The sequence below is a fragment of the Lontra canadensis genome, unplaced genomic scaffold (genome assembly GCF_010015895.1).
Source record: "Lontra canadensis isolate GAN:19392208 unplaced genomic scaffold, GSC_riverotter_1.0 scaffold85, whole genome shotgun sequence".
Classification (NCBI taxonomy): domain Eukaryota; kingdom Metazoa; phylum Chordata; class Mammalia; order Carnivora; family Mustelidae; genus Lontra; species Lontra canadensis.
In genome coordinates, this window is record NW_022631079.1 from 2432621 (window position 1) to 2457500 (window position 24880).

Below are 24880 nucleotides of genomic sequence, written 5' to 3' on the forward strand. Positions count from 1 at the left end.
GAAACTGCTCAGTGGGGGCCCAGTCCCAGGGGCTTGTCCAAGGGTGTGTCCTTCATGCATCTGTAGGTCTGCGGGGAACTTGAGTGCCCCCTCCCACTCCCATGAGCTCACTCCCAGGGCACAACTCCAGAGCAAAGCACGTGTTCTGTCACCCCGGTCATGCAACACTTTGGAAGAAGTGGAGATGAACCGACACTTCCACGCGTCTGAGAACTGAAAACCAGTAGCAGAACGAACATTCCAGCAATAAGCATTATGTCCTGCATTTTAGATTCCTGTGTGCTTGGTTGATGCCTCTTTCTCTACGTCGATATGATGGAAGGATTGTTCATTCTGTGCGTTTTCGTGGCCTACAAGCTTCTGTTAATAGTTGGCTCCTAGAAAATCTGACTCCTCTTACTTGAACTGAAGCCAGGTGAGGGTAGCCTCTATTCTACCGGGCCTGTGCTTTCTAAACCCTTAAGGCAAAATGTACTCAAAATTGGGAGGGCTTTGGTTTTTTTTTTAATTTTTTTTTAAAGTGGGCTTTATACCTTTAAGATCTTCCTCTGTAGACTAGAGCTCATAACGAAGAACTTAGAATCTCAAGGTTAGATCTTTGAAAACGTCCCTTCCTTTATTCTTCAAGAATCACTGTTACCACTGAGGTTTCAAACCAGGAACAATAGCTTTGGATCTCACATAACCCAGTCCACAGCTGGTGCCCTCTTAAAACCCAGATGAGCAGCTTGCATAAAAAAGAAGCCCATTTCCCCAGCCTGATCAGACCCTATTTACTTAGTTATGTAAATGATTTGTGTATTTCGGGTTTTGTAAGCCAGCGTTTATCTGCATACTTGACCTGAAACTCCACACTTTACTCCCTGTAAAACAGTGATCTAAAACAGCATGAACAAAAGGAAGAAAGATAGACTCTCCCAGATTTACCCTTAGACTTAATATCCCTTCCATGGAACAGAGAACAGGGGAGCTAACGTAAATAAAAGCTGAGCTACCCAAACTACAGTGAGTTCCGCTTTTTAAAACACGTAACTCATGACAACAGCTTCAAAGGCAATATTCACATCAACGGTTTTTAACACAAAATATATTTTAATGTCGTCCACTAAGGAGCCTGGCCCTTTTGTAGATTCTGCGGCCCCCGTGACCCAGTTATCTGGTCAAAGGGCTGTATGGATGCAAGGGACAGGGCGAGTTAAAGTTTAACTCCCAGGAATTGTAAACCAAACCTAAAGCCACTGAACCTTTGGAGTTTGATATGTTGATTAGAGCATAACCAGAGTGACACGTTGAACTCACCACAATCAAGGAAACCTTTTCCGGGTGGGGACCTCTGCAATCACTCAGGTATGGTCCATGTGTTTGGCTATTTCTTGCTTCAACTTTGTGAAACTGTGCATTGTGGCTCAGTGGGAACACAGCGAGAAGAGCGTCTGTCTATCCTATTGCCTGATGCAGGGAGCTTTCTGGCTGGGTTTATGCTAATGGAGCAACCTGAAAACAAGAGAATATACTTCAAGAGTCACAAAATCTCAGAATGAAATGGCTGCCATCTTCTGGTCCTTGATTTAATCCATTTCTGAGCTAAAAAAGTAGATTTACTGCCTTGGGTTCAAGAGTATGGCTAATGTTTCTGAGAAGTTTATTTAGCTGGGAGCGTTGTGGTTGACTGTGGGCTGTGGTCCTAGGACCCCCGGAAATATACAAAATGTAATTACAGGAAGAGCATTAACATCAGTGGTAGATTTTGATTTCTCTGTGTAGGTCGTAATTCCTATCATACCTTAGCTTTCGTATTTTCAATTCTCTCCTTCCCTCTCCTTTGCCCTTTGCAACCACCCAAAATCTCAAACACAAAACCCCGGAGAAAAGAAACCCACCCAAAGTCATCCTGGTGGATTCTTGCTATCTCTTTGGCCAGAATCCTACTCACCAAAGGAATGCCTTAAGCTGTTCCCTTTTTCATTCTACCAAAAGAAAAAAAGAAAGGAAGGAAGAGAGGAAGGGAGGGAGGGAGGAAGGAGAAAGAAAGAAAAAGAAAAAGAAAAAGAAAAGAAAAGAAAAGAAAAGAAAAGAAAGAAAGAAAGAAAGAAAGAAAGAAAGAAAGAAAGAAAGAGAAAACAGACATGGAAAATAACTGGCTTTGAATGTGTTAAAATCTCAGCCTTGGGCATAGCTAATTATTAGAGCTTTTTCTCGGGCTGGTTTGGGCGACAGTACTGCAGTGGATATATTTTCCCGTGATCATTTTGTTCACTCCTGAAAGGCAATTTGCAACCAAAACAGGCTACGATTGTATCTTAAGAAAGGTGTCAGAGCACGTAACAGGAATATCCATTCCTGCCAGAAATCTTAAACTCTGATTGAAATACTTTTGTTCCACAATTACGAAAATGAATTCCAAGGAGTACGGGCTCCAAGTTAAACAAGTGTGTTTACAGGAGGACTGCTGAGCTATGTCTTGCTTATTTTCCAGAAGGGAAGGAACATGGAATTATCCGTGCCCTGTGCAAGATTAGTGTTTTGCAAAATATACACTGACAAGCTCAACTTTCGTTAGAATTTAGAAGCTTCAAAGGTGTGTCAGTCTGGTCTGAAACATCCTTCATGATTATGTGCTGGAGCATACACGGTAGGAAGAGAGGTCTGGGGAGAACAGTGAGTACTAGAATAAACACGGACCTGTTGCAGGGCAAAGACCTTCCCCTGCTAAATACAGAATAATGGACAGACGACTTACGGGTTCACATTTTAGGGCCATATTTTCTGGAATTTTATTGATAGTGCCCATTTGAGATAATTCTCACATTTTGCTGTTCCAATTTATTATTTATTTATTATTTATAAGGGAAGGGGAAGGAAATTTGGAAAAAGGAAAAGAAAAAAAAAATCTTAGTGGGCAAATACAAACTGACATGATGGATAGCAATACACTGAGTATTTAGTTCTTATTTTTAAGTGGGCTAATCCCAAACTGTTTTGTGCCGTTTCAAACGTGACATTTCCTACCCTATAGTCAGTGGATGTTCATCAGTGTGGCTCAAAAAAAGTGACCCCGTTGTCGAGTGGAGGAAAGGCAGTCAGATACTTTAAAGCAGGTCTTGTTATCACGTGGACGTCTGGAGTGAAACCAACAACGACAGATGTTGGTTGAGCCTTATATGGGCAAGTGTGGTCCTCAGCACCTTCCAGGGGTTCGTCTATATTATTCTTAAAATAGTCCTATAAGGTAGATACTATTATATCATTTTACTAATGAGAAAATTGAGCAGGGTTTAGTTACCTCGCAGACTCAGCATCACCCAGGCGGGGAACAATGAGCCAGATTCCCCAGCCAGGTGGACGGACCCCGGAGCCCAAGCGTGTCACCATCGTAACTGTCTTCACAGGCACTGGGGAGTTACTGTGTGTGTACGTGTATGCATTTCTTGCGCGCGTTGGGCAGTGCGAGATGTTTCATTTCCTCGCTTCGTTTACAACAGAACAGCTTTCAGGAACATCTATTAACGTGTCTCAGAAAGGGATTCCTCAGAATGCAGATTAAGAAAGAATAAATCCTTTCGAGACCTCACACCCAGTGTTCATAAAACCAGAACCCACTGAAATCACCAGTGAGACCATCTGAGGGACCTGAAGGTCTAGCTGTCTTCCATCAAACAGGACCATGCCTCTTTTAGACACTTTCCAAATTCATTCTAGAAAGAACACTGGACTCCTCTCCTGACAGAGGGTGGCTGGAAGGCGGGTTCCTAAGCCCCTGAGCTCTGTGGCCTCAGGCACACTACTTAATGTCCCTGAATCTCAGATTCCTTGAGTTTGCCATGGGGGTAGAGCCACCTTGAAGAATTCGGTGAAGATTAAATGAGATGACACAGCAAAACAGTTGAAGCGGGTCCCTGGCATTCGGTAGGAATTCAGCAAAACTCTCTTCCCCTTCCCATTTCTCTATTTGTAACAATCTCCAGAAAAATGTCCAGAGGCTTTCCAAACTTACCCAGTAGCTGCTCTTTGTCAAAACTCTACTGATAGAATAATAATAATAAAAAAACTCTACTGATACAGTCAATCAAAAACTATACACAATAATAAAAGTTCTGATGAGTCACCAAGAGTAACCATGTTCTAGACAAAAAGACAGAACCTCTTATTTTCTCTTATTCTGAAAAGACAGCAGCAACAAAAACACAACGTAGCATGCTTTTATTTTAGAGAATGTTGCTCAAGGAAACTCTTAGCTAAAGTAGCCCAATGCCATTTTCCCCGAAACCCACCGGGCAGCCTGTGGTGGCGTGTGTTCATTTCATCACACAGCTAGTTGATGTTACAAATCTGTTTCAATAACTGTCTTTTAAAATACTGTCATCCCTCGGCAGGCTGGGGAGGACGCTGGGTACTATTGCACAATTGTTGTCATTACCTTATGTGTCTCTAAATGACTCAATCAGTTCAAACAAGACGGTATTGATCGATGGAGGATAAACACCATTTGATCTTACTCATGGAAACAGTAACCAGGCTCCTCTGAAGTGTAGTTCTAACAGCCCAATGCCCGCCCCCCCAACCCGGGGGAAAGCATCTGGAAAAGGGGAAACACCACTGCAGTGACATTACCTATTAGAAATCTGAATCCCATCTGCTCCTTGCAGATCCTATAAGATGCAGGTGGTTGTTAGCGAGTGTTTCCTGCTGATTGGATCAGGAGAGAGAGCTCATCTATCATTTGAGTCCATCAGACTTAATCTGATCAGAATCTCAGTCTTAAAAACTACATAGTAGCTTTTAATTAGATAAATTAAGGTTTTGTGTTGAATATTTTTGATTCATCCAAATCAAAAATTTAAATATTGCCTTTTATAATAATGGCTGCTTTGACTAAAATATGCTGGTAACTTGAGCTCCCTAATTTGATTTTTTTGAAAGGTTTTATTTATTTATTTGAGAGAGAGAAAGAGAACACAAGTCGGGGGAGTAGGAGAGGGAGAAACAGTCTCCTTGCTAAACAGGGAACCCCCCCCCAGCCCCGCTCCATGCAGGGTTCAATCCAGGACCCCAGGTTCATGACCTGAGCCAAAGACACATACTTAACCAGCTGAGCCACCCAGGCCACCGAGGTTCCCCACTAATTTAATTTTTTAAAGATATATAAACTCAGCTTTTTTCTTTTCCTTATACAGCTATGTCTGTGGAATTTTATAGGGTATTAGCAATCCTGTGGAAAATATTTACCAGGTTTATTTCAACAGGGCTCCATCCCTGGTAAAAGGAGTAGGAAGGCCATACTTCGGACTGAGATAATCCCCTCCAGTCTGCAAGGGTGTGCACAGTGTTCTGTCCCCAGCAACAATATGGCTATGGAATCAGCACATGACAATTTGGCCAGACAGAATGACCAAGAGAGCAAACTGGTTTGGAATTCTATAAAATCTCGCCTTCGGTGATGTAGTCATGTCCCCTCTTCTTCCAGTAGTTAAAAATCAGCATTGTTTTGGGGTGCCCAACCGATTCAGAGAGCACTATACTTAACATAGCAGAATCCACTACTGTTGCTACCTTATTTCTATAGAATATTCTAGTTTACAAAGCATTTTAGACAGAAGCATTTAGACTTTTCTTTAAAAGATTTATTTATTTATTTGAGAGAGAGAGAGAGAGAGAACATGAGAGGCAAAGAGAGAGGGAGAATCTGAAACAGACTACCCACTGAGTGCAGGGCCCAACCCAGGGCTCGATCTCACCACCCTGAGATCATGATCTGAGTCAAAATCAGAAGTCAGACACTTCAACACCTGTGCCATCAGGGACCCCTAGACTTTTTTAAAGCCAGATTTCCTCATGGTCAATGCAGCATGCCTACTTTCTTCAAGGTAGCTCAGCCATCACATCCCATTCCAACTGTGAGAAGCTGGTTAAATGCAAGATGCTCACACAGAGTCCAGAAGCCTCTCTGGGCTCTCACAGTGGAGGCGCATTACATCCAGAGCTTCACCTACTGTGCGGGACGTGACTGCCCCGGTGATGAGTAACTAAGAGGTTAGATGAAACTGGGAAGAGAGGGTGAGAATCCCTGCAGAAGGTGAGAGGAAAAACTTTTCCCGAAGGAAAGGATCCTACCAAGATTTCGAGCATGGCACATCAAAGAAGTGAAGGGAGGGACCCGGGCTCCCTCCTGGAACATCGCTGGGTGTTTGCAAGGTTTCTGTATCGAGGCAGCTCTTCCTTCTTCCTCTCAAGTGATCTTTCATATTCTTCCATCCAGCTTTTCTGTTAGGACTGGATTTAGGGCTCCTTTTTCCAGCTGGGGGCTTCTGTGTAAAGTAAACTGGCTTCTTAAATTTGTTTAAGCCCTAATCCCTCTGGTTACTTTCCCCGGCAGTCAGAGATCAGACGCTGGCACCATGCAGTGCAAGTCTGTGTTGGCACACGGACACGACCAGGTCAGGTACGCTCTTGCCTGAAGGTCCCCAGCAAAGCCTCACAAGGGAGGCATTGACTGTTAGAGTCAGTCCCCTATGATGATGATCATGACAATGAGACGATTAATAGCTCATGTATGGCTGACATAGCTGACATAGCTGACATAGCTCCTGCCACATGCTGAGCACAGAGATGGACTTGTTCAACCCTGTGGGATTCTGTGAAATGGGCTCTATGGCTATGCTGTTTTCCCAATAAAGAGGTCAAGCCTCAGGACCATGGAGAAACTTGCCCCAGGTCACAGGGCTGGAAAGTGGTGAAGACAGGAGTGAACACTAATGGTCTGGCGTACTCCACTGTGCAGAAAGAGTGTGACCAGAGCATGGAGAAGCACTGGATCTTGGAACTGGAGCTAAATTTTGAGGTCCTCTATTGGACAGAGAAGAACTGAGTTTCACCAAAGACAAAAGATATTTTTGTTGTTGTTAGGGAAAGAACCCAAGTGTAGACCCCCAGCCCTCAGTAATTGCCCTGAATGACTTGGCTTCCTGATGCCCAGATTCTGTGAGCGTCTGAACATAGCACCTCCCACCCGGAGGCCATGCCCTTCTCCCCAGGGAAAGAAGAACTGGGCTGCTGGGTCTGTAAATGCTCAGGGAGCCCCAGATTTAAACTGCCCTAATTTGGAGCTTTAAATGGAGACCCAGAAGTTCCCAAATAGCAGCTCTACCAGCCTCAATGGAATTATTCATTTAGGATAACAAGAGCGTGCTTCCAGAAGTTCCTTGTTAAAATACACATTATTTGGGAGACAGGGCATGAGTGATAGGAACACTGTGAGGTATTGACATTCAGGAACTAATTGACATTAGCCTAAAATTGCTTAGCAAATTAACTAGCATGGCCAAGCCCACCGAGAAGGGAGTTTAGGACAAGTCAATTGTGATGGTAGGGAAGAGAAGACAGAGAGGAGAAATGGCCAAGGATAGAGGTGTCATGGGGAACAAGAGGAAAATGTAAGGTATCTGAATGATGGCTACTTGTCTGATCTTTGAGGAAGAATTTACTTATTAATTTTGAATGATTATTAAAGACATTTGAGCATCACACTTACCAGATTCCTCCCTGTCTGCCCTCACTACAGAACAGAGAGTTAAGACAGGTGTCCTGGCCAGAATTGGAATCATCCAATAATGTTAGTACATGGCCCTGATTTTCCAAGGCAGAGATGTTCTCTATCACAGGCAAAGGCTCCTAATTAAGTTGGGATAAAATAATCTGAAGGAACTTGGGTCATTCACAAGGTAGCAGAATAGAAATCTGGATCTTCACACCAGAGGGCAAGCCTCTTGGCCTGTGTTGTTTTCATGGTCACTACAAAGAACAGAACGTCAGGACTCAAAGTCACTTGCAAATAGCAAGGTTACCAGCATGACAAAAACGCAGGTATGAGATAATATAACCTGTCCCCAAATCAGTCCCCTACAGGGCACAGCGGAAGACCCCCGAAGAGAAAATTATGGGGGCAGAGGCTAAGCAGAGGAAGGGGCTAGGGATTAGCGTCTTCTTCAAGGGATTAGCTGCTGGCTGGTATGGAAGGAAGGCGATCCCTTGGGATTACCGTGTTAATCTGTCCGCTGGGACTGACTGATGGACTCCGTGCTTGTATTCAGCATTATTCTAGATGCTGTGTTGGATACAAAGATGTATTGCACTTTTGTTCCTAACTTCAAGGGGCCCAGGAAGGGTTCCCCAGGTTTCCTATCTCAGTCTTAGGGTATTTATTCTCTCCCTTCTCCAAAGTCTCTTACTTTGCTGGAGAAGGAATACTATTTTCTGTGCTACACTGAGGGTTCCTGAAAGGCAAGAAAGTTATCCTATTTCTTTTTCAGTGTGCAGACCTACCACCTTGCTCTACACAGAACAGATTCACACTATTGTTTGCTGAATAACAGAGCCACCTAACTGGGGAGAGCAGGACAGGAGGTAGAAAAGGCCAAGAAAAACAGCACTGAGTGCCCGGTACCCCACTCTGGGCTGTTTACTTGTCCTATCCTTTTGCATCACTATGGCAACACCATGAGACAGGTATCCTGATCCTCAATGTTGAAAAGAAGAAGATGGGATCTGGTGAAAATAACTTGAGCCAAGTTTACAAAGTTCTTAAGGGTAGAGCCCCCCCACATTAGAACCTGAGTTGGTCTGAATCCATGATCCCATGGTGTGTCTACTGGGCCACGATCCCCACTTGGGAATCAAAGAATGAACAACAAAGGGGAAAATACTGTGTGCTTTATTATTATGTGGTAAAACTAGAAAATTAGGAGGGAACCAAGTGTGGAGTAGTCCGAGAGGCTATATGAAATTCCCATTCAGTCCAGCAAATATGTATTAACTGTGTCTACTAAGTTCCAGGCTCAGTGGAAGGGCTGGAGATAAAAAGATGAGTATCCGTCCTTGGCGAGGGGATGGTCCTCCCTCTCTTCGTTTCCCCACCTGTCCCTAAACTAACCTTCTGCCTCCAACACATTCTCAGCAACACTCATGGAGTTTCCTTCCTAAAGTGCACAGGGGCCTGTTAGAGTTCTTCTGTGCTGACTTCGTAATAAAGCAAGAACACTCTGTCCTGCTGGGATGGACATCATTCTTGCCTGCCTCCCCAGTCTCACCTGTTGTCACTCCCACTCCTGATCCCCTCTGTTTCACTCACGTTCAGCATCCCAACCATACTCAACTCCTCCATTTTCCACGCTGTTTTCGCTTCTGCCTCTGTTCCCTAGAGCCCCCCTCTCCCTTCTTCTCCTGATTCCTAGGCTTCTGGACCAGTCTGAATAGAGAAAAGTTATCCCCTGTAAATTAATACAAAGTTGGGTACTTTTGATAGGTGGTGACATTGGTTGCTAGTGCTGCAGAATACGGGGCCATGGGAAGTCTTTGAATAGGAAAGTAACATAATAAAATGGTCGAGAAAATTAACAAGTGTTAACACAGAGGATGTTAGAGTTGGAAAAAAGGTCAGAGGTCAAGGTAAGACAACAACCCAGGTATGAAATGATAGTTGCATACATTGTAATTAATGGCCGTGGGAATTCAAAAGAAGGGCAAGTATCAGAACTCAGGGGCTGACTAGACATAATGAGAAAGAACTTAAAAGGACAGTTTAATGCCAAGGTGTGAAAATTAGCATACAATCAGAACTTCTGTAATCTGGTTTCAAGGATTTGAGCCCAGGCATTCTGGGTCTGGAAAGGGAATATAAAGCTGTCTTTCATTGTGTATGTCACATTCCCTCAGGGCTACTGCACTATAGAGCTCCAGAGAGTTGGACTTCTGTAAACTCCACTCAAGGATCAAAAATATTTTATTAATCAGTGGCTGGCCATCTTAGTGAGAATTGAGCGTTCGGCCTAATTTTTCCAAATTGGTCTCAGGAAACCAGATGCAGCAATTAAGCTCAAAAGGACAATCTCAACTAGAAAAAAAGAGACATAATAACATGAATCCAAGAATGAATGAAATACAGCACTCACAGCTCATCAGGCCCCTGTAATCTGCCACACAAATAATTGGTCCCAGGCCTATGAAATAAACATCTGCTTTTAAGCTGAGACACATCTACAAGGCACGCTGGGACTACCACTTTCCCAATTTGTAAGTCAACTTAGAAATTAAACATATATGCAAAGACTTTCTACTCTTCTTAGGATATGCCATTCTAGAATTTCTAACCTCTGCCGATCCTCTTTCCCAGGGATCCTCAAGAGAGTGGGGCACAGTGGGAAGAGTGGGGTATCATTACTAAGTGAAGAGAACACAGCCACCATCTGTAGCCTCATCTTACAGTTATGGGAACATGACCACACTGAAGCCATTTTTGTATAGGTATTAGCCAGGGTTCTCCAGAGAAGCAGAACTGGTATTCCAATCAGTGCCTATACAAAAATGGTTTTGTTGTTGTCATTGTTCTAGCACCTGTAAGATACCAGTACTGGCAACTAGCACCTCTAAGATTATCTATCCGTCTATATCTATCTGTCCATCTAAAGGGATTTATTGTAAGTGGTTGGCTTGCATGATTAAGGAGGTTGATAAGCCTCAAACCCTGAAGTTGGCAAGCCAGAGACCCAGGTCAGATGACGTATATTTCCAGCCTGAAAGCCAGCAGGCATGAGACACAAGAACCAGTGTTTCAGTCCCAGTGAGTCCAGAAGAGATGGATGTCCCCGGGAGGGCAGAGTATTCTCTCACTCAACTTGTTTTTGTTCTATTCTTGTCTTCAATTGATTGGATCAGTCTATATTTAAAGTTAATCTCATCCAGAGAGACATTTACAGACACACCCAGAACAATATTTAGCCAAACATCCAGGCACCCCATGGGCCCATCCAGTTAAGACATAAAATTAGCCACATAGTAGAACTTTAATGGAATAGAGTTCATATGTTGTCTGGTTGTAAAGCTCTGCGTTTATTACCCAACACCCACTCCGCCCTCCAACACATGCCATTTCCACCTGCTGTTCAAGTTTTCCCAAATCATTTTTGGATTTAAAAAAAAAAAGTGTTCATCTCTCAATCTTCAGTGTTACCAACAAAAGATCGCATGTGAGGGTCTTTCAGAGTTTCTGATAGTCCTATTCAAGCTGACTTGAGGCTGAAGGATTTGAGAAGGAGTTCACAGGGTCGGAACCGGTTACAAAGGGAATGGGTGTATGGAGAGGTCTCCTGTGTGATATCGTGCTACCAACACTGGCCACCAGGCCAGTACAGACACCTGTGTGTCTATATGCATTCATGTCCTCACACGCAGGCTTGGGAGTTCAGAAATATATATATACTCCTATAACTATGCACCCCCCAGAGGGAGCAGTTTGAGTTTGTCTCATTCAGGGAGACTGTGCAAAGCAGCAAGGAAACTAGGCACAGCAAGTCACAGCAGGAATATCAACAACTTATTGGTTTGTCCTCATGGAAACAGAGTTGCAAACAGATCACCTGAGCCAGAATCTAGTAAGAAGGAGATTTTTTTTTTTAATTTCTAAACACTATCATTAAGGAAAACACGTATTGATTAGGAATGATGAAAATGTAAACAATTACTAGAGAAAATATGGAATCATCCACACATTTTTCCTATCATCTAGTGTGTACCTTTCTTTTATAGGCTTTTTCTTCTCTTTAATACAATGTTCTTTACATGATATCTATCCCATCTCTTTGGCAGGTGGGATAAATTCAATTACTGTCCATTGCTTTGTTTTGACATTTAGCACGTATAGACTCGTGCTTCATTCAGCAGTTCCCAACTCAGCCACCAATTATGGTGACTTTGAAGGCTTAAAAAGTAACCATTTCCAGGCCCTTCTCTCAGACCAGGAGAATCTGTCCCCCTCTGGGGTGAGGAGGATCCTGCCCCAGTGCAGATGATTATAATATAAAGCCAAGCAGGGAGTCTGTTCTTTCTCCATAGCTCCCGCTCTCTAATCTGCTGTCAGCCCTGTTGACTAAAGCTATTCTTAGATGATTTCTTTTTAGTGCCAGTTTGGAGTATGCTGAATAGTGGTACAATATTTTAAGGCTAGGGCCCTGTTTAGCAAGTGATGGCAAGTCACGATTAAGGAAAGCATGCAAACTGGACACATCCTCTGAGAAGATTACAGTGAAGTTGTTTTTTAGATTATGATAAGGGGCACCTGGGTGGCTCCGTCAGTTAGGCATCTGCCTTCAGATATGGTCACAATCCCTGGGTCCTGGGGTTCGAGCCCTACATCAGGATCTCCGGTCAGCAGGGTGTCTGCTTGTCCCTCTGCCCCTCCCACCCACACACTCCCACTTGTGCTCATGCATGCTCTCTCTCTCTCTCTCTAATAAATAAATGAAATCTTTTTAAAAATTGAGGAAGGGGAGATTTAACAGAGTGCATGTGACTTGCTAAAATCCAGAACTGCTTGCGATGAAATCTGAAAGTTCTATTTTGACAAAGCATGTGTAGGTTAATGCTCTCTCTCCTGCATTTCCTTGTGCAATTTACAGTTTCAAGCTAAATCCCAGGGATTTAATGCCTTCTTGTTGATATTTAAAGGGCATTTTAAGCACATAAGTGTGAAATGTCTTTTGAAGTGGATCAAATGTTCCTACTCTATTCGACCTACTTCAAAATATGCTAAAAAGCAGGAGGTGTTCCCATTGGACCACAAATTGTGCAGTTTTAAATACACTTTTTTTTTTAAAGATTTTATTTATTTATTTGACAGACAGAGACTACAGGTAGGCAGAGAGGCAGTCAGAGAGTGAAGGAAGCAGGCTCCCTGTTGAGCAGAGAGCCCGATGTGGGGCTCGATCCCAGGACCCTGAGATCATGACCTGAGCCGAAGGCAGAGGCTTAACCCACTGAGCCACCCAGGCGCCCTTAAATACACTTTTTAAGTGAAAATACATGGCTCTATTTGAAATTAACTTTTCCGTCAAACAAAACAAAATGGTGGTCTAGATGTCAGGACTGTTTTGAAAGAATGATGATCTGGGCATCAGGTGGACATGCTTAACTCTCCCGAGAGTCTGGGGACCGTTTTCTTTTCAAATGAAATTGTATCTGATTCCTGGTTTTGAATTTGTACTTAAAAAAATTTAAAAAGAAGAAAAAAATTTGAAGGACACACCTTCTCACTCCTTGCACGTTTACAATGCTGAGATTTAGTCCGGGGCAGGGGGGAGGTATGTGTGTGGGGGTGTGTGTGTGCATAGATACGTATGTATATACATACCTGCACAGACAAGGACACACACAAAAACTACAATACAGTCATTTGTCTCTTGTACCTCTGCTCATTCCATTTCTCTGATAATGTTAAGTCAGTAGTTTCCCAATGGAATTTTGTCTGGTATAGTTTTTTTTTCTTCATAGCTATTTTTGCAGCAGTGCAATTTCCCTAGTGTCTTAGGTTTTGCTATTTTAAGTTACTCTATCTAGGACTTCAAATGACTCCAAATAAGATGGCATATAGATTTAAGTGTCAACAAACAGTCCTCAAAGTATCAGCTGGCCCAAAGCATCTTTGCCAAAATAACTGTTTCTTGTCAAAATTACACCCATCAGCATTGCTTCATTACAGCTCTTAACACCTTTGTCTTAAAAGCAGGCGATACCTTCCAGGTGGAATCAGCCACTTCGTTAGTCAGGGCTGTCACCAAGGGAGGAGAAAGAACAAAGTCAAGGATTAAAGAGAGTAAGAGATGGGAAAAGGAAAAGAGGAACTATATGGACATTTGAAGGTGGACGCAGAGAGACAGGGAGGAGACACGCCCCCAAAACTGTTATGTTTGGTGCCTACTGGAAGTACCTGTGTCTATTAGCCATCAGTGCCCCACATCAGATGTTTGGCCCATAGCTGGCTCCCTCCTCGCTGGCTGTCTACGATTCAGAAGAGCTAAAGGTCAAGGGGAAGAAGGAACCAACACTTCAAATGTTAGAATACAAATTAACATGGACTCCAAGTCACATCCTACCAAGTGACACGTCACCTGGTCATCTCTGAATGATGCTCCCCATTCTGCCAGGGAGCACGAAGGCTGAGGTTTCAGGGTTGTATAACCAAGTGCATAGCAGAGAGCTGGCAATGACCAGGTATCCACTTTGGACCATGTGCAAAGTGGGTCAGACACAAAATGTGTCCAGGTGAACCGTCACACGGTCTACCCACAGCACTACTCAGATCGTCATAGCTCATTTTCTTTCTAGCAAAGAGGCTAAGTTACGGTAGTGCTTTAGATGACCGAAACCATCTGTCCCTATGGAAGAAGATACAAACTCACAGTATCCACGCTTCACCAGTTTCCTCCTGTGATGGGGTTCTCCATAGAAACTCTTTAGGAAAAGCCGGATAGATACTATAAGTTCCCTACTTCTTCTGTGCCATTCACCTATTTCCGAATATAGTAATGAGGAGCACAGACTCTGACCCCAGAGTACCTGGATTCTAATTATGGGTCTCCCTCCAGTTACCTGGGTGACCTTGGACAGACATATTAACCAACCTCCCTAACTTAATAGATTGTCTGCATCGTAGGAATAATAATACCTACACCCACTGAGTTTTTATGAGGATTAAATGAATTAGGTTTAAAGTTTCTGGAATATAGCATATAATAAATGTTCAGGAAAGGTTAGCTCTGTTATTATTTGAAATTCTTTCAAATTTTGCTGTGTAATAGGCAAAGCCAAGGTATCTTGGTTTTTGTTTTAATTTACCTTTTCTGAGCTGATGACTACATTTAAATAAGTTTACAAATGCTTTTTGTTTTTTTTTCTGTGAATTGACTGCCTGTGTCCTTTGCTTATTTGTCCACTGATGTGGGCAAATCATTATTCAGTCAATTTTTATTCTTGATCTAAAAGTATTCATTGTATATTACAGATACTTATTCTTGGTCTATTACATAAAAACAGCAATCATTTTCTTCCTGTCAGTGGTTTCCTTTCAAATTTATTGTACAGAAGTTTATAATTTTTTTAAAGCTTTATTTATCTGAAAGAGAATGCATGTGATGGGGAGGAGGGGAGAGGGAGAGAGGGAAAATCCTGAGCAGACTCCTTGCTGAGCACAGAGCCTGAGGTCTGGCCCCATGGATGCTCCAACCCACGACCCTGAGATCATGACCTGAGCTGAAACCAAGGGTCAGATGCTCAGATGACTGCGTCCCCCAGGCACCCCAAATCTGTTAGTCTTTTCATTTGTGGTGGTAACTATGCCTGGTTAGGAAGCTCTTCTGCATCACAAAATTATAAAAATGTTCCCCCATCTTTCCTTCCAGTAGTTACATCGTGTTTTTAAAGGCTTTTCCATTAATCCACTTAGAATTTCAGTATATGCTCTGATAGGGTGGGCCAACTTTTTTCTCAAGGTGTCTATGATCTATCCTTTGAAATAACACCTATTGGCAAATTCCAACATAAACAAAACTATAGGTCTAGGCTTCTTTGTTTCTTTCCATTTATCTATTTGTCCATTCCTATGCCTGTTTTAATTTTAACTTTAAATTAGGTGGGTTCACGGGAATACTGTAATTCAGTACACGTTGTGGCATTTCCTGAATGTTTTTCCTGCCAGGTGAACTTTAGACTCATTTTGTCAAAAAAAATTTTTTTATTGATGTTTAAATTGGTTTGCATTAGATTAATCATATGGGAAGAACAGATCCTTTTTTTTTTTTTTAAAGATTTTATTTATTTATTTGACAGGCAGAGATCACAAGTAGGCAGAGAGGCAGGCAGAGAGAGAGATGGGGAAGCAGTCTCCCTGCTGAGCAGAGATCCCGATGCGGGGCTCGATCCCAGAACCCTGGGATCATGACCTGAGCCGAAGGCAGAGGCTTTAACCCACTGAGCCACCCAGGCACCCTAAACAGATCCTTTTTAATAATAACACTTAACATATATTCAGGCCTTAGATCCTTCAATGTAATTTTATCGTTTTCTTCGTAAAGATTTTGGGTACTTCGCCTTACGTCTATTCTTACGAGTTTTGTTTCTATTGTTCAGATCCTCTCATTTCATCTGCTATTTCTGCTTCAATGATGAAGTTGTTTTGACTGTTCTTGTGGTATTCCTTTATTCTAATTGTTCTGCACAAGAAGCCCCAGTAGCCTAATGGATAAGGCATTGGCCTCCTACGTGTTCTGCACAGTTGATTTACTTGTCTTTAATGGAATGATCTTAGGCACCTGGGTGACTCAATGGGTTAAGCCTCTGCCTTCGGCTCAGGTCATGATCTCAGGATCCTAGGAACAAGCCCCGTATTGGGCTTTCTGCTCAGTAGGGAGCCTGCTTCCCTTCCTCTCTCTCTCTCTGCCTGTCTCTCTGCCTACTTTGTGATCTCTGTCTGTCAAATAAATAAATAAAATCTTAAAAAAAAAAAAGAATGATCTCAGTGTTTCAGTACTAAGTATGTTTTCTGTGTGTTTCTGATGCTCTTCATCAAATTAAAGATGTTTTATTCTATTAATAACTTAGCAAGTTATTTTTTTTTCCTAAACCAATAGTGGGTGTTGAATTTTATTAAGTGCCAGTTTTAATTTAATGGGATGATCATGTTTTTTCTTCCTTGTCACTGAAATGAATTAATAGAATCCCTAAAGATTCTATTTTGGTATTAGTATTTTGGTGATAAATGCAATGTGTTTATTGTATATTAGTATTTTAATACCTTGCTGTATGTGGTTCATATCTAGAATTACATGTGATATTGGGGTTCACAGTTTTCTATTTTGTTTTCTATTTTGTCTGGCTTTATATCAGAGATATGAAATTGACAGATTTAGTATAAGTCCTCCTTTATTTTCTATGCTTCAAAAGCTTTATATAATGAAAGAATTATTTGTTTCTTAAATTATTTGTAAAAACTGCCCAATAAAACCATCTGGACCTTGCATTATTTAGGAAGAAGACAATGAGTCCTTTCATTACAGTGTGTGATTTTTAGCTCATTCAAATTATTATTTCACTCTTGAGTTTTCTAGGTAACTGATCACTGAATCCATATTTTTCAATGTATTAATAGAAATATTAAGAGTCAAGAGTCTCTTATCTGTGGTTACAACCATTTTTCCCACTTTTTTAATAAAAATATTTTGTGTAGTGTAAAAAAAATAGAGAAGATAAAGAATAAAGCAAAATAAATGCATGATTTTATAGGTGAGAGAGAACTCCTGAACCCATTTGGACTATTTTCTTCCTGCCCCTTTTCCTAGTATTTATGTATCACCTGTTTTTAAAATGGGTTTCTCCGTCTTACTTTGTCCAGGTGCCCAGAGGTGCTGATTCACCAACCTTTCAATCAGCCCTTACATTTATCAAGTCTGTGGATTTTTCTGTCTTACTGATTCACTTTTGATTCCTTCTGATTTCATTATATCTATTGTGATTTGTCCCTGGCCTCTTTAGCCAGACCCTTGGAGTAATTTTCAGCATTTTTCTCTAATTAATGATCAACAGATTCCCCAGAATAGAACCATGACCACATCTCAGTCTTTGATGATTTGTTCTCATTGGCAATTCATTTATTAGGAAGATTTAACTTACTTTTTAAATTATTAGAGTGAGAGCTATAGATTATAGAAAGCTTAAAAATAGTCAAAGGAGAGTGGCAAACTGATCTGTTTACCTAGACATTCTTTTATAATCCCTTACAAATATGAAAGTTAACACAAATGAAATCAGACTATGCTTGCTGCTTTCAGCCTGCCCTTTATTCTATTCTATTCACAAATATCTGTCTGAACTGTATGTTCTACTAGAACAGTATTATTAGATGCATTGTACCACTACTTATTCAAATATTTCTTAATCACTGATTTTAGGTAGTGTCTAATTTTCATTACAACTCTAAGGTGCTCTGGGGCTCCTGGGTGGCTAAGTCATTAAGCATTTGTCTTTGGCTCAGGTCATGATCCCAGGATCCTGGTTTCGAGCCCCGCATCTGGCTCCCCGCTCAGTGGGAAGCCTGCTTCTCCCTTTCCCGCTTCCCCTGCTTGTGTTCCCTCTCTTGCTGTCTCTCTCTGTGTCACATAAATAAATAAAATCTTAAAAAAACAAACAAAAACTCTAATGTGCTCCCTCTTTCTCTCTCTCTCTCTCTCTCACACACACACACATACAAACACTGAAGACCTTAAGGATGTTTTCCAACTGAGAAGTGACAACAAACACAAGAAACCACCTGATCAAGTACTAAAGCAACATGAAAGAAGACAACATAACACATTCCAAAGAGCATTTCTGTGTCCCTTGGACAATTTCTAGAAAGGATAGCCTTGCAGAAGAACCCAGATGATGCTAATATGAGTCAATCAAAGCAGCAGACAAGGAACAAGAAGGAAATATTTACTAAGTACCATCCAAATGCCTGGGAGTTTACGAAGTTCTCTCCTATCCATTACCTGATTGATTGATTGATTGATTGATTTGGTTCTCTCCTATTCAGTATCTGATTTATCTTTGCTAAAAAATAAAAAGATAAAAAACAAAACAAAACAAAAAAACCTTCAAGTTAGGTATCAGTGCTCCTATTCTTAGAATAAGAAGCAGAGCCTCAGAGAACTTAAAATCGTGGTGGTGGGATGGAAATTTCAAAGCAAGCTTATCTTTCTCTGAAGATATGCAATCTACTATAGACAGAGGATATTTTCTGTAATTGTAACTTAGTATATCTACTAAGAACAACTTTAATTTTTCTTTATTTTAAGCCTTGACAAGGCACAAACTGACCAGGCCCAAAATTAAGGTATGATTGATTACTACTGCCTTAATAACACAGAAGGGATTCTGGTTACCTTAATTTTTTGGCTGACAATAGACTGATGTTTAAAAAGAAGGTGCCACATATTGGGACTTGGGGGGGGGTGTTTTGAGGCCACATTTTGGAATTTTATGTATGCATATTCTCTAATTTCGCTGTGGTTCACGATACATGGCCAACTACAGAGCTATCATGTGACTTCACTTCCAAAGTAAACTTAAGACCGATTGTAAACATTCCCAGAGAGAACATTAGATCTAGTTTCTATTTCTTTATCAAGTAATGCACGATAGTATTTACTTAGCATCAGTAGGCAAATGCATAAACTTTGGTCATTAATCCTTCACAGACCATGTCGATATAATTGGAGCTCCTTCTGTGTAAAATTCCCAGGACATACTAAATGCTTGGAACTCCTTATAAAACCAGTTATACAACTTGCATGCTGGTAAGAGTTATCATGCAACGTCAGTGCACAAACAGTGGGGAAGCCTGGATTGGGTCTGGAGAGGTCCCATTGGCCCATGAAGCCATCATTGACCTTGCTGGCACCAACCCCAATGTCTCCCACCTGGTTACAAAAGAACGTCTCTCCTCTGCTTACCCAGTCAGAAATAGTCTTTCCCCCCACTCTGTGTCCTTATTCCTCCTCTTTAGAAAAGTCCATAAAATACATACAGAAACTCTAGCAGTAACAAAATGACTCTATTTCCAGACTAAACCATCTAGCACGGTGCCCGGCACATTGGAGATATTCCTTTAATACTCATGGCAGAGGGAGAAGCAGGCTCCCCGCTGAGCAGGGAGCCTAATACGGGACTCGATCCCTGGACCCCAGGATCATGACTTGAGCTGAAGGCAGGTGCTTAACCTACTGAGCCACCCAGGCACTCCCATTGCATTTTTAAACCAAGAAAGCTAATAACCTGAACCTCTGTCTTCTGTCCCTCTTGGCCTCTTCTTCACACCATCACACCTGCCTTTGCTTTTCCAAGCTTCTCTTTCTGCGCATGTTAAGCGGTCCTGCCCTTCTCACCTTTGTCTGTCTTGCCCAATTTACTATTTTAAAAAACAAACCTGTTTTCCCACTTTCTCTGTTGCCACGGCCACCAACTGCTGTCCCGCTAGGGCACTTAACTTCCGACACTGCCTAATTTCGGGCAAATCTAGGTAAAAAAATATCACTTACAATCCCCTCATAGTTTTCCTTCACAACGTGCAAGCCAATTTATATGTACAACTTTTCCATATGCTTTTCTTCTTTATAGCATAGGGGAATAAAGAAAGGGCAACTTCTACTATCCCCCTCGCAGCTGTGGAGGCAGAAATGCTGGCATTTGCTTCCCTACCTCCTTCTCTCTCTTGCCTCCTTATCTTTGTCTCCCTGCCACCTTCTCCGAGCCAGGACCCACTGGTACCTGAGGCCACCAGGGTCAAGGGTCAGGAACAGCAACTCTGACCTTGCCCAACAGTAAACTCTGGAAATTTCTACTGAAAAGTCTCTACCGAGGTGAGATGTTCATTCCAATCCACATGTGACTTTTAGGAAGGCAGAAATCTTGAACCCTCAGTAACTTCTAGAACCCTTCTCTTCTTGATCAAGTAGGCTCCAATGTTGCAAATAGAAAACTGGAAAGGCACTGAAAAGAAGAAAAGTGAATTCAAATATTAACTCTTTTCAATCACTTTGCACTCTCGATTTTACTCTTCTTTGTCTCTCTCCCAAAGACAAGAATGTATATGTAAACGCAGTGAAACCACTGACATCCATCTTGCGCGAAAGGTAAACTCACTACTCCAGGACAGAACTTTCTAGAAGTGATTAGAACAAGAAGAAGAATAAACAGTAGGAGATTAGATGCAGATTCAATTGACTTCAGAACAAGTGTAAGTTACTGTCATTTATAAAATGCCAGTCCAAGGTCTTTCATTTGTTCTGCAATTATTTACTGAGCACTTAGCATAATGCCAGGCTAAGCATTCTGGGCAAAGAAAGAGGAGTACAGCACAGTCCCCACACTGAGAGAGCTCACAGTGTAGCAAGAAAGATAGCTGTGCAAGCAGATAATTACAGTATTGTATGCAACGGTACAAGGATGTACAGACTCAGTTGAGAGCATTAAGGCTGTGGCTCCAACATGACGGTGAGAGGGTATCAAAGGAAGGCTCCCAGAGCAGACCTGGAAGGATAACATGGCCAGAGTAGTGAAGGTTAGATGTGGGAAGAGGAGGGGAAGGAATGACATTCCAAGCAGAGAGCCAAAAATACAAAGCAGCATGGGAGCCCCAGCAGCAGGGAAGGGAATGAGATGCTGGAAGAGAATCTAGTCCTGGAGGGATGATGTATCGTGCTAAACACGTGAGATTTTATCTTCCCAGAAAGTGAATTTGAAATTTAACCCCTTGGAGTTAGAGATTAATTATAATAAGAATTAAAACAGTATAATAGGTAACCCTCACCGGGCAGTTATTAAATACCAGGAACCACTTTAAGTATTTTAAATCTATTCATGGTTCGTCCTTAAAACAACCCTGTGAAGTAGGAATTGTTGTTATCCTCACGATTCATATGTAAGGAAATGGAGACTCTGAGTCTCCACCAGAATGACTGCAGGCAGAGGAACAGAGGAGGGAACCATCTCTATACAGCAGGTTGGCTTTGGAGTGTCCATTTGAACCAAGCGTCCCTTTGCTAAGAAAACACACGCAGGACCGGGACACACCAATGGCCAAGGAGTAAGAGTTGGCAGAGCCAGGCGAGTCCTCCAGATCTCTGAATTAGGAGTCCCTCCCTCACCCTGTTCCAGACTGAATGCAAGGAGGAGGGAGAAGGGATGGGACCTGTGTAGGGTCATGCCTCATCCAGTGGGGGTGGTGGCTTTCCCCCAAGTGGCTGTGCTGCCCCCGCTCCGTGCCTTCTTCTCTCCTCCAGCTGGAGTTACTGGTGGTAACAGCAAGTTACTAAAAGATGTCAACTAAGCCCCGCATCCCCCCAGCAGCACTGCCTGTGAGCCCCATTCACGTGTGAGCAAACTGATCAGGGACCCCGGGTCTTTCCTATAGCGCTGACGCCAGCAGTAACTTTCCTCCAGTGACTTCCATTCACTGCCCAGCGTTTTGCGCAGCCGTTCTCATCTGGGTAACAGCGCCTTTGCACAAAACCGTGGGATGTCCTACTTACTGCAGAACCTGAGAAGTTGGGGTGCTCACTGTCCTGTCTCTCCCTTCCCCCCTTTTTCTAAATCACAAATATCTGCATCGAATACTAATCTCGCTAGGAGCCAGGAACTCTCTCAACGCTCTTTCGACATATTTATTCAGCAATACAACAACCCTGAGAGAAATATTACTGCGTCCTGAGTTGAGAATGCATGGACGCCACGAGGTTAAGGAACTTTACGGGCACGCAGTAAGAGGCAGGATGAGGATTTGAATCCAGATATCTACATCCCTATTCAGGCTTCGTCTTACTTGACATGACAGAACATGTACTTCTCATCACAAATTTGTTCTCAACAATCCTTTCTTCACTTGGATTTCCATCCACCTCCTGCTCCTGGCTGTTCTCGAACTTTCCGACTGTTCCAGTTCATTCTCCACTATGGCTTCTTCCTTGTCTCCTGACTTCCAAGAGCTGGAGTGACCCAGAGATCCTTCTGAAGCAGGTCCTTGGACCTACTTTCTATCCTCCACTCATAGATGATCTCACCTGATTCCACAGCTTCAATGTCACCTCTAGGCCGATAGCTTCCCAGCTAGTATCTCCTGCCTGGAACTCTCCCAGGAAATTGCAGCTCCTGGAACCAACTGTCCGCTCAGCCTCTCTGGGCTCATGTGGCTACCTGCTGGGCATCTCAAAATCAGCAAAGCCGACAGCAGAGCTCCTGGTCCTCCCCAAATCTGCTCTTCCCCATCTGAGCTAATAGGTCTATTCTTCTAGCTGCACAGACTGAAAACTGGATGTCATCCCTGACTCCTTATTTTTTCCCTCATTTCCAGATGCATCCCATGCATCTGGAAAGTAGATCCAAGATATCTGCTCTTCACCACCCCTGGTCCACCACTGCTCCCTCTTGCCCAGAAGGTGCGCTGGTTTCTGACTGGTCTCCCCACTTTGCCCCGTGAGCTTTCTGCTGACCAGAGTGAGGTCAAAGCTGAGCAGGGCCTTGCCTCCAACGCAACATGTAAGGGCATCGAAAAACTTAGGAATCAAGACAAGGAGTGTTTTCACACAGTATTTTTTTCAAATCAGAATCCATGCCAAAAATATCCTAATGAACAAAATAGCCAATTCTTGCACGAAAACAGAACTAGAGTGTCGGCATCAATCCCCTCCTTCCCAACCCTTCTAGACTCTCTTCAGTGGTAGACGGATCCTGCTAAGCATCTTGTTGATCCCCTGGCTTCCCATCTCAGAGCAAAAACCAAAGTCCTCACCTTGACCTGCAAGATCCTTTATGGCCTGGGCTGCCATTATCTCTCTGCTAACTCCCACTTCTGACCTCGTTCACTCAGCTCCGTGCTCTCCACAAAGGCCGGCTCCCTGCTCCATCAAGGAGCTCCCACCTCAGGGGCTTAGGCTTGCAGGCTCTCTGCCCAGAATGGTCTCCCCCAGACACATGCCTCACGTCACCGGGTCTCCTCCCAAATCCACTCCCCTGGGATCACACCATCTAACATTTCACTCCCTCTTCCCACACACACACTTCATATTCCTTTTCTCTTCATTTTTTTTTCTCCTCAGGAACTATCTTTAGCACCTGCACATTTTACTAGTTTACAGTCTCTCTCACCCACTAGAAAACGCTGTGAGATTTTGGGGAGAGGGGTTTGTTTTGTTCTCTGCTATTTTCCTAGTATCTCAAAAAATTCTTGAATGACAGTAGGTACTCAGCAAATATTTTAATGAATAAGTGATACTTATTGAGAAGTATATTCGAATACTTACTACTCATAAGTGCTCTCCTTCAGTGCCAATGTTCCTAATGCCTACTTTGTATTGGTTTTGAATCCTACTGCCTCCATAAATTACACTGGGAATTACTCTTTCAAAAGGCAGTGGTCTTGGATCTGAACAATTTTGGGAGATTAGAAAATGTATTGCACAATCTTTCTTCTAAATGGACCAAATTTAACAGAAGTTTGACTTGCTTAAAAAAATATTTATCTGGGATCCAAGTTCATCCCTCAGATCAAATCAATGTTGGGAGAGGGGATTGTTTTTGAGAACTAAACATCGAAGATGAGGTGTTTCTTGTAACAAATTCTGAATTTTATTTCTATTCCCTGACTTCTAATGACTTGACACTATGTCAAGATGTTGTTGAGATTTTTCTCAGCAATGTCAGAGTGAGTTTCTTTGATCAAAAGACCTTTTTGATGTGAAAGTGTCTTCAGGTCCCTGTACTAATCATTAACCAAAACTAAAGGTAGGTCTTGCATAAAACTTGTCGTTTCACCATGAACTGTTATGTTTTGATGGAAAAGATGAAGCTCAGCAAAGAGTAAAACTACAACTTGGCCAAAAAACAAAGAGAGTTTGCCTCCAAACATCTGGGAGACACTTGATGACCAAAATGACTAAGCTCACCAGATCCCAGTTCACTGGTGGCCTCCCTGCTTCTGCAGATTAAATCCATAAAGGGGCACCGGGTAGGGGGGCAGGGGAGGGTGGTGTTGAGAGTGTCCTGATGAAAAGACAATTTTAGCAACATCTGGAGAAAGTGCAAGAGTTACGTTTTGTCCTAAAGGCTCGTTTTCTTCGGAAATCCTCCAAACGCCTTTTGTAGTTCTATTTTTTTAAGAGGATTTATATGGTCTCATAGAGATTTCTAGAACTGTAGTCAGCAGCCAGTTAGCCTTATAAGCTGAACACAGGTTTCCTTTCGCCTCCCTACCCTGTAGCATCCCTAGGAAGATGGTTTACACTGCAAAGTTGTCAGGGAAGCTACAAGTCCCCACCTAGATGTTAGAGGTCTATCCAATCACCACTATCTAAAAAATGGTTTCAAATTTGTCTTAGCCAAGATACAAAGTTAGGATTAGAAAAAGAAAGAAAGAAGGAAAGAAGGAAAGAAGGAAAGAAAGAAGGAAGGAAGGAAGGAAGGAAGGAAGGAAGGAAGGAAGGAAAGAAAGAAAGAAAGAAAGAAAGAAAGAAAGAAAGAAAGAAAGAAA

At 42.4% G+C, this 24880-nt stretch overlaps 1 protein-coding gene across 2 annotated transcripts in view; it reads left to right on the forward strand.

Annotated features, from left to right (window-relative positions):
* The first annotated feature begins 1263 nt into the window (after positions 1–1263).
* Positions 1264–24880, forward strand: part of A1CF (APOBEC1 complementation factor) — an 80965-nt gene continuing 57348 nt past the window's right edge. For both annotated transcript variants that reach the window (XM_032883006.1, XM_032883007.1), the window contains exon 1: positions 1264–1347. The gene's annotated coding sequence lies outside the window, so the exon portion shown is untranslated. The remainder of the gene's footprint in view (positions 1348–24880) is intronic.